Raw genomic sequence first — 11,486 nt, 5'->3', positions numbered from 1 at the left:
TTCATACCTTATCTGAAAAACACATTTGAACAAAGCGGAATCTATTTTTTTTTTATTTCAATGGAATCTGGCCATTCGATGATCTTCATTTACATTTATTCGTTGAGAAGCTCTTCTAACAGGTACATTTATTCGTCGAGAAACTCTTCCAACAGGTGCAATTAAATGATGCCCAAGCGGGTTTTAAAGTTAAAAAAAAATCGTATGCGTTTCATTTCAAACTCGTAGTATTTTAAGCCTTTAATTGCCTTCAATTGTGCTTACAAATTAAAAAACTAATTTTTTATGAAACAAAAATTTTTCCGTCATCGGTGAAATTTTTTTCAGAATGCACATTGCCATTCGGACGTGAAAATGAACGCGGAATTTATATTCACCACTCTTGTTCGTTTTCCGTTTTCACGTTCGCTCAGTGCGTTTACACTTCGAGCGGAATGTTAGTGAACGCGGAAAAAATATTCCGCAGTGAAAATCGGGGGAATTGAAATAAAATTAATATTAAAGGGCTTTGAACAAGGAAATCAGTTCAAAAATAATCGTTCAACCATTCCGCATCTATTCCACCTAGTTTCGCAGCCATGAAATGCAGCATAGTCGAGTTTTTGAAGAATATAAGTTTTTTCATTTTCACGTTCGAAAGAACTGTAAATGCACCTTAACTTATGAAATTGACAAAATAAAAAAACAGCTTTCAAGGTCCATCTATATATTCAAATCCCATTCCTGTTTCATTAAATGTGATTAACAAAGTTGTAATGTTACCAGGAATTTACAAGGCAGCAGTGTATGATATTATATAGATAGGTCAAACAGTCAGATCAATACACTTGTCAAAAGTGATTCCAGGTCATATCCCTGAACCCACTCTCTCAAACAAAAATTTTCGTGCTAGTGACCTTGGATTCAGATGTTTCAGAGGTGACCTCGGCCCTAAAGCATACATTTTTTTTATCGTTTTCTCTATTTTTTCTACATATCTATTGACTACTAGGACGTGGCCGGCGCCGTTATTGATGTATAAAGAGAGACCATCGGTTTTGTGCATTGAGATTGTTACCAGATTTTTCTTTTGACCTCTGCGTAGAATTGATTGCTTCGGTCAATTATGTAGTAATGCATTGGCGATATGGAATTACTTTTACAGAGCCACACCAGCGATCGTCGATTTCAAAATGCCATAATTTATTGTTCTTGAAACTGTTCCGCTAATACCTTATTGCAATACTCAACTCAGCTAAAAGTACCAATTTTTATCAATCAAGTTTCTGATCAAACATTTTTATCTAAGAAAAGCATTTCGGCTTTGACGACTTCAGGTGGATGTAACTAAGCTAAGATTATGGGAAAAAAATATTTTTACTTATTACATATAACTAATTTCGTTACCGTTATCCAAATCTTATGATTTTCAAAATCTCTGAGAAATAAGCTTTCAAAGGTTAAATTGTCATCCCTTAATCTGGAATTTTGGTCGATATTTATTAGCTAAACTTTCAAATAAATATTTATAGTGCGATTTCATACACAGCAAAAATTATTTCCTGTAAAATTACGCAAATGTCCTGTAATAAAAAGGAGCAGGACATTTACCATAATTTTACAGGTCAAAAACATGATTACGTGACATTTTATTTTTAGTGTACAACTTTTTTACAGGACCTTTGCTGTAATAATACATGAATCTTTTTTAACTTTCCAGGAAAACAATTTAAAATTACAGGTTTTGTTAATTACAGGTGATTTATTTTAAAGGTTGCAGTTTTCAGTGACACGTAATTGTCAAAATTTTTTCCTGTGTATGAGCGACAAAAGATATTAGTATGAAACTTGTTCTGAAATTCTTCAGATCCAACATCAAATTGAAAATCAGAGAGTTATTAACATTGAAAAAGTTAAATCCAAAAATTAACAGGTTCTATAGCTAAAAATAGTTTAAATTTTTATTATTCATTGATGAAATTTTCTTCAGAATATTGGTGTGAAATTGATTTAAAATCAAAAATTTTGACTCACTAGCCGTATTAAAACGAATCCAAACCACGACTTTTATATCAGTAACAAACACCGGTTCCCTCCATCCAATCTAACTGCAATATTTCACATTTTTATCGCATCTCATCCAACTGCAACGTAAGTGCATTATCGGGCATTGTTCGCTAAAAGTTTTTTTTTTTTTTTGGTTGGTCCGTTCTGTATTCGGCCCCAATTTCGACACCCTCGCCGTTTGCTTGCTTGCATCCATCCAGAATCTCACACCTCTCCCAGACTTCACATCCACCCCCAATCACTGGCCTCTCTTCTCCTTCAACGGCTCATAAAAAATAATTCCCATACAAACAACAACCTATCCCGAAAAAAGAGGTTACATCAGCGCCAGAGTTCATTTAACTTTCGCTAATTCTGGGCATTTGCCTGGCCGTTTTATTTGTTGGGGTTATTTTGTTGGTGTTGCTGCTGCTGTTGTTATCATTCTCGTGTATTTTTTTATTTTCGGATTGGGGACTTGCATCGATGCACAAGCTCACAAGTCACAATGCAATGTCTGCGGTCGGTTTATTTTACAACTGGAATCGCTGGAAATTTCCTTCCATCATCAACGGCACCGTGACCGATCATCATCACCATCATCATTATTTTGGTTGGTGTATTTTTTTATCACCATCATTACTGCATCCAATTGGTGTCACCGAGAACTTTGGACACTTCCATAAGGGTACGGGAAAGAGAAAGCTAGGAGATATGGGGAGAAAGAAAGGAACCTTAGTAACGGGAACGTTAAATGGCAAAAATGGACCAAAAACAACTGTGCACAGAAAAGGAAAAATCTTATCTGAGCTTCTCTTACCCTAAAAAATGCACACTTGCACTTGCACTTGCATCTGGCCGACAGAGGTGAACGAAAAAGAAGGTTACTTAAGATGGGGTGTTACGATAAATGTCGTTGGTCTACTTTTTGGTAAATGATACAGGAAGAGTAATTTATAATTATGTACCACTTTTCGTCATGGAAATTTTCAAAATGGAACACACGAAGCAGCACGTATACACTTTGAAAAAAAAATGTATTGATTTTTTTTTCCAACATTCACCCAAAAAGATAAAAATTAAATGATTTCCTTCCACTCCTAGGATATTTGAATAGTTTCTCTGCGGGCTGAAGGAAGATTAGACGTTGGAGAGTGCCGACTTAATTTTTCTGACATGATACTAATTTGGCTCATTTTGATATTCTCTTATGCATATTAACACTAGAAGGACCGGCAAATTGAATATACCTATTCGGACCGTGACCAGTCAAAATGACTGGTAAAGGGGATTTTTTTATAATTCGGGATGAATAAGCCACTGAAGCTTAAAATCCCTTGAGAAGAAAAAAAAAACTATAATATAATATTTTTGACTTTTTTCTTTTGATATTATTTTTTTACTAATTCGATAATATTTTTGTTATAAAATGGAAATATGTTTTTATTATGGATCACGGAATCACCTCATTTTGGCAAAGTTGATGATTGCGTGTTTGTCATAAATTGAATATTTCAAATAATCATCAATAAATTAAAATACATTACCCATTCAATTTTTACCATGGATGCACGGATTCACTGCCATTCTTCAAAAACCAATTTTTTGCATGTTTTAACGGCATTTATAGATTTGAAAGAAAATTTGTGTTATAAACATGGTTCTTCACTATGGGTGCACGGGTTGACCGCATTTTCATCAAATCAAATTATATCTTGTTTTAGTGTTGTTAATTTAACCAGTCTTTTTGACTGGCCACGGTCCGAGTGTCCATGGTGAAGTTTATTTCGATTTTTAAAAGAGCTATTGAAATAAAAAATACACAGGTTTGTAGAGATTCAAAATTTATGAAAAGTCGTATTTTTGCGAATTTTTGAAACAAATATTTAAAAGATATTTAACAAACAAAGTGTCAAACCAGTCATTTTGACCGGTGCGCTCTTTTTAGTGTTAAGAGCATCTCTCGGGTTGCATTTTCAACATATTTATTTTATTTTTCGGCTAAAAATGACCTGGAACCGAACTCATGACATTTATGGCTCGGACATTTTTCAATTACTCTGATTGTTAATCTATCAGGTCCGCGTTAAATCTTAAAAAAAAGCCCTATTTGAATCAAATTTCTGGCAACCGGTGCCCTATATTTGTTTGTTATTCTGATTTAGAGTTATGTTGCATTTCAAAAGCATTGTCCAAAGCTTATAACCTGCTAAGGTAACGGACTCAATTTTGGACCGGATGCCTATTTTGGACCAACTTGCAACTATTTTCCAGTTTTTCACTCATAATCAAGTAAAACATGAAAAAATTGATCAAATGTAGTTAAAGCTCGTTCCAATCCCCTAATCATATCGAACATTACATTAAATAATGCTGATAAATAAGGGATAGAAATCTGAAAATAAATTTTTTATTCTTCACAGCTGAGCCGAACCAAGCCAATTTCAGGAGGACGTGCCATTATTGGAGTGAACTTTAAAAAGGTTTTCTGCATAGCTGTGATGAATTTAACAGCTAAAACATGTTCAGTGCTATGACAAAACACTTATAAACTAGTTTTCAAGCTCGAAGAGCCAAAAAAAACTTGTTTTAATAGCAATTTGACCCGTGTCGAAAATAAGTTCTACTTAATTCGTTACGGACTTATTTTGGACCACTCACCCAAACCAGGTATTAAATTTGCTGTTGAGTGTTCATGAACGTAAAAAAAATTGAACGACGATATGAATAGAGTGGTACGCACTATTCAATTCATAATTTATTAACCCTATTAAACCCAATCCCGTCTTTTGACGGTGTTTTCTATAATCGTCATAAATCCAAAGCCAATCATTATTTCAAATTGCAGAGTATTTCAAAACATGTAAATCTTACAATTCATACAATAGCAGCTGTTTGACAAGCATGACGCAAAAGCTTCAGCTAGGAGAAACTAAAAAACATTAGAAATCTGAAAAAGGCTGTTTTTTTGTAGATTACTTCATAAAAACCAATTGATATGCTTGCCAGGTACTCCCAGAAAAAACCGAGGCATTTCACGAAAAAAAGCGGAGCACAACCGAAAAAGCGGGACATTTAAGAATCTCTTTGAAAAAAGAATATTTGTATAGCCAAAATTATACGATAGCATCAGCCAAAGTTGTTCAAAGAATGTATGTACTTTAAGTTTTTTTCGCTGATTGATTTTGTTCAGTTTTTCCTTAATGACATCTATTACCTCGGTTAATTTGCACGGTATTATAAGAGAGAATATTTCAAGTCCTACATGTAAACAAAGGATTTGATACAGCGTAAAAACCTAAAAAAACTTTTTTTTTTTCTAAATTTACTTTGAACAATTGAGTCGCATAGTGTGGTGGATAAGTGAGGATACATGGATAGTATAAGGTAATTTAATTAACATTCCGGTGAAAAAAGCAAGATCTATAACCATTTGGAAGCCACTCAAACAATATTTTCTTCCTACCAAAGTTATTTACATTATTGCGGTTACTGGGATAATTTCTAACCGCACGACCGGTAGCCTTCCGTGCGGTTGGCTAACCGGAGCAGTAAACACAGTTAGAAAATTCACTTTCACTCACTAATTTTAATGAAGAGTTTAGAAGTAAACTCTTGAATAACAAATAATTATTTTGTAAGAGAGGACAAAACATGAAGTCATCGGAATGAAATATTATTATTCTTAATATTCATTAAAATTGAATTAATTACGAGCGCGCCGAGGAAAACAGCATATGCGCACAGATGTTTGTATTTATTTACAAGTTTCATTTCATTCAAGGTTATTCGTTATCTCCATTCATAAACACACACATGCGCGTGCGATGACTACGTGTGTTGCAAATGGAGAAAAGCTTGTTTTGCACACAAAGAAATGGAAATTTTCCATTCATCGTTTATCGGTGAGTTATTGCATGTTCTATTAAAGGAAATAATATCATACGCATCGCAAAATATTGGACTGCGCACTCATAACAGCGAAATTTGTGCGATCTGTCAAATCAGTATAAAATCTGTCGGATTTCTACACGCTAACCGTTTTTCAGTTAAATTTCATATTTACGAATAACTGTGACTGCAAAACATTGCACGAAATCCAACTTTCAATGGAAGGGACAATATTCTAGAATACATATTTTTATCGACTTGTGTTCAGCAAATACTTCAATTTGTAATTGATGTGGTGAATGAAAAAAAAAAACATTAAAAAAAATTCAACCACTTATTGCATTAGATCGCTACCGAGTCGTCAAACTCTTAACTTATTCAAACAATTTCAGGTTTTCATTTTTTTCGTTATTTTGTTCACTGATAATAGATAGATGGCCGGGCATCGACCAGACCGAACTGAGCGCCATGAAGAAATTTAAAAACAACAGAAATTAGATTTCGTGTTATTCATATCGTAGATCCATAAAGCCAATATGGTTGACTAGAATTCCTTGGATTATAAACTGTCGTTTCTGGTTCATAAACATAAAAGATTTCGCCTCTCGATGAAAATATTTTCACATAAAGTTCAAGAGTTTCGAAAAATGCAGATGGCGTTCAGTTTGGTCTGGTCGAATCCCTACCAGATAATCGAATAATAATGTGTAGCTTATATGTTTGTTTGGACAACTTTTTATTATTCATTTTTTCCGTGATTTTGACCGCTGATAGACCAATCTCAATGCAAACACAATTTTTTATTAACAATAGATAATCTGATACTAATACCTACTTGCTATATACATATGTTTGTTCTGACAACTTTTTATTTAATCATCTTTCAATGTTTTTTGTTTGTTCAGCCGATCTAATTTCAGTCGATAAATAATCCTTATGAAGAACAATGCTTACTTTTTTCTTGAATACCGTAATTTTTTTTACAGTGGTACCCTCCGGGAGCCCAAATCAGCTATCGCAGAAATAGACAAAAAGAGTGGAACAATAATACATTAGTTGAACGTGCTCCAAGAACGCTTAACTGCATCAGAATCAGATCTACAGGGTAAAAAGTATGGCCTTATATAAACTACGGAAAATACTGCTTATTTAGAGAAAAAAGACATATAGGTATTTGAAAGATTTTCTGTGTTGAACCAATGAATTCAAATTGAGACTGAAGTTTGATTTTTCCCAGGGTAAGTTGGTGAATTTTGTAAAAAATTTCCAATAAAAAAGCGAAACATTTTAAGCAAAAAGCCGGACGGCGGAACGTTCAACAGAAAAGCGGGACATGTCCGGGACGGATGACAACTCTAGATTAAGGTCTAAGAGTAACAATCTTTTTAGGCTAGATTTTTCGAGTAAATGTGAGGTTGAAGTGATGAAATATAAATTCCATCTAAAAGCTGGGTTGGAAAAAACAACAAATCGACAAATATGACAACAACGACCTATCTCAGTTATATATGGAAAAATTTTTACAAGAAAATATATAAAATTATAGCTAAGACAATCCTTCTATGAATCAAAATTATGGAAAAAAAAGTTGAAATATTTAAAAACTACAACCAACAAAGTACTGAAAATGTAATTCTTCAACGCCCATAGGGGAGTGTAGGGAATATAAGTAGGTAAATAACTTTAGAGAATATTGATGGTATAGTTAGTAGGTATAATACGATAATAAACATATGATGCTATGTATATAAACAGAATTTGATTAAAATTAATTAAGTATGTATGGTTTATGAATCCATCTACGAATATTCGGTTTTATTGAAAAATGTAAACTGGTATGCGTATCTTCTGAGATAACATACGAGAGAATGACTGAGCGTCAGTAGCGAGACGCTTATTATTAGGTATAGGTTATATGAAAGAGTGTTTGAATGTTGTGATTTCTCTCAGAGGAAAAGAGAGGCCTGACCGACCCGGTGATAGTCAGTTAGTAAAGAATTGTTCTTAAGTGTAGTTCGTTTTGACGCGCGACAGTTTTTCCAAGGAAAGTAGTAAAAAGTGACAAATTTGGTTCGATACGGAAATGGGAGTTTTGAGAAGAGACCCATCAGTCACGACAATGGCGCAGTTGGTGGGCGAGTGAACATCTTTAACAAAAATTGTTTGAGAAGGTAACTTTATATTGTAATGATGGAAAAGAATTTTTTTTTCAAGATGGCGGATGACGGAAGAAGTTTTCAGACGCATGGTAAAGTGGAAGTTCTCGTAAAAGGAGTTTTGAAAAAGATGACGAAATGGATGGTATCTTGATTTTAATGGTGAGTATACGATAACGCTAATTGAGAACAATTTCAAACGAAACGTTGAATATCCCTCCAGGGCGAATGAGTGTAGGTAAAGTTGATAGAAAAATGATAGTCCTCTTTGGGGTGAGAAAAGTCCCCAAAGGGTCCCACTAGGGTGAATTACAGTCCCTAGTGGGTGAATTTGTATAAAAAAATGATAGTTCTCTTTGGGGTGGAAAAAGTCCCCAAAGGGTCCCACTAGGGTGAATGAAAGTCCCTAGTGGGTGAAGTTGTTTAAAAAAAAAATGATAGTCCTCTTGGGGTGGAAAAAGTCCCCAAAGGGTCCCACTAGGGTGAATGAAAGTCCCTAGTGGGTGAAGTTGTTTAAAAAAAATGATAGTCCTCTTGGGGTGGAAAAAGTCCCCAAAGGGTCCCACTAGGGTGAATTACAGTCCCTAGTGGGTGAAGTTGTGTAAAAAAATGATAGTCCTCTTTGGGGTGGAAAAAGTCCCCAAAGAGTCCCACTAGGGTGAATGAAAGTCCCTAGTGGGTGAAATCGTTTAAAAAATGATAGTCCTCTTTGGGGTGGAAACAGTCCCCAAAGGGTCCCACTAGGGTGAATGAAAGTCCCTAGTGGGTGAAATTGTTTAAAAAATGATAGTCCTCTTTGGGGTGGAAACAGTCCCCAAAGGGTCCCACTAGGGTGAATGAAAGTCCCTAATGGGTGAAGTTGTTTAAAAAAATGTTAGTCCTCTTGGGGTGGAAAAAGTCCCCAAAGGGTCCCACTAGGGTGAATTACAGTCCCTAGTGGGTGAAGTTGTGTAAAAAAATGATAGTCCTCTTTGGGGTGGAAACAGTCCCCAAAGGGTCCCACTAGGGTGAATGAAAGTCCCTAGTGGGTGAAGTTGTTTAAAAAAATGATAGTCCTCTTTGGGGTGGAAAAAGTCCCACTAGGGTGAATAAAAGTTCCTAGTGGGTGAAGTTGTTTAAAAAATGATAGTCCTCTTTGGGGTGGAAACAGTCCCCAAAGGGTCCCACTAGAGTGAATGAAAGTCCCTTATGGGTAAAGTTGTTTGAGAAATGATAGTCCTCTTTGGGGTGGAAAAAGTCCCAAAAGGGTCCCACTAGGGTGAATGAAAGTCCCTAGTGGGTGAAGTTGTTTTAAAAAATGATAGTCCTCTTTGGGGTGGAAAAAGTCCCCAAAAGGGTCCCAGCATGAAAAAAAAAAAAATTAAATGATTATAATTGTTTGAGCAGTCCTCGAAGTGTATTTTTAATTTCTTTTTTAAAGTAATTCAGCGGCTTGATTGGAACTATTAAATTGTTACATTTTTTAACAGGTTTAAGAATAAGGTTTGATGTGATTTGACCTACGATTGCGATGATTTGATTTTTATTAGTAACTGAGTTTTGGATCTGTATAGTCCGAATAATAATTAACAATTTAAACCCAAGTCTGATCTCTAAAGGGTCATCTGGGCCTGAATTTAGAAGCACAAGCCCAAAGTCCAATAAATAAAATGAAAGTGTGTTAAGTCTTGGTTGACATTTCTATTGTATATCTAAAGTTTTGCACAGCTATTGCAATCCTGAGTCAAATTAAAACGTGGAATTGAAATCGGAATACAGAAGTTAACCAGGCAAATACATTTTTGAATCTTTATTAACAGTTTAAACCTAAATCTGATCTCCGAAAGTAAGTCTGAGGCCTGTATCTAAAATGACAAACTTAAGCCTAGAGTCTGATAACTGAAATAAGTGCATTGATTCTTGGCTTACATTTCAATAGAATATTTGTTGTGGCACAGCTGCTGTAACCGTGGATTAAATTGAAACCCGGATTTAGATGTGGAATACAGAGTGCTCAAGTTTGATATCAAAGCGGATACATTTGTTTTATTAATTGGATAAAGTCGCTTCACACCAATAGGGCTGTTCGTGAAGCGAATACATTGTGGATGTGGATCTGGAATCTGTGTGGTCTGAGTCATTTTGGCATTTTCAATCGAGGTCTGGTGTCTGAGAGTGGATCTGAGACATGAAACTGGAATGACTATGACCTATAGGTTTAGGTTTAGTAGCCAAAATGTGTTGGGTCTTGGCTGATATTTCTATGAAATGTTTGTTTTTGCACAGCTGTTTTAATCCTAAATGATCTTAGTTAAGTCTTTAATGAAACGCGATTTTTATTTCGACGGCATTTATATTATTGGAGTCTGTTTTTAGATAAGTTAAGAGATGCTAAGTTGAAGTATGGATGCTAAGCTGAAACACTTTACCAAGAACTGGGTTCATGGTTGCAGTTAAGTCTGAATCAGTAGATTTTGAATCCACTAGAGTTTTTATATACCTAGTTTGTGACTGAGAATATAAATGAGTGCTTCAGGTTCTCATATTCGTTATTCTAATATACAGGTAACTAAAACTTGATCTCATGTTCGCAATGATGCGTGTGTTATTGAGATTTTGAAACGGAATCTTTCATCTGAGTCAGAGGTCCCAGTTTAAGGTGATGATGGTCGGGAGTTGAACCTGAGGTCGTATATTGGACTGTTGAGAGATGTAATGTGTTGTTGAGGATGTATCTAGGGTACAGAGTTAATCCTTCCTATATAGTTGTGGTCATTGAATCAAGGTTGTTGCGTTGGTGCTGGTAAAAGCAAGAAACTAGAAAGGTTTTTTCACAGCAGATGCTGGCCAGGAGGTTGACTATCAGCGGGATTACAGGTTTTTGTGAACAACACCAGGTCTAGTGGTTGCCGTTTGAATCTTGTTGAACTATTTGGGTCGGTATCTGGTGTCTTCTTTTTATGTCCATGTTCTGTCGTACTTCCTGAATAGCTGAGGAGAAACTCGGAGGAGGTCGATTCAGGATTCGCACTAGAGATTTAATCTGCCGAAAGCTTATTTTTTCTTGAAACGAAACCACCAATAACCACCAATAATTGGACGATGTCTGCTGTTTATTTTGTTTACCTTTTAAGTATGCGTTACTGCCGTTACGATACTTTGTCAGAAGCAGCGATGCCAGGTGTACCAGATTGTTCCGTATCGGTTCTGATTAGAAGTTTATAATTCATGGTAGAAAACATTTAAAAGCAGAATAAGGGCAGTTATTAAATCGGTTCTTCAAAGTCTTTAAATATATCTGGAAATAAAAACCTCAGTGTACTTCAAAAGCAACATCGTTTAAAATTAAGGCACAGACTACATTTACTAAAGAAGAAAGATTATGTAGTCCATATTGGATAATAATTTGAAATGAAAAAATATAAAACGATGAAT

The sequence above is a fragment of the Uranotaenia lowii genome, chromosome 2 (assembly GCF_029784155.1).
Source record: "Uranotaenia lowii strain MFRU-FL chromosome 2, ASM2978415v1, whole genome shotgun sequence".
Lineage (NCBI taxonomy): Eukaryota > Metazoa > Arthropoda > Insecta > Diptera > Culicidae > Uranotaenia > Uranotaenia lowii.
Note: the sequence above shows the minus strand (reverse complement) of the source record.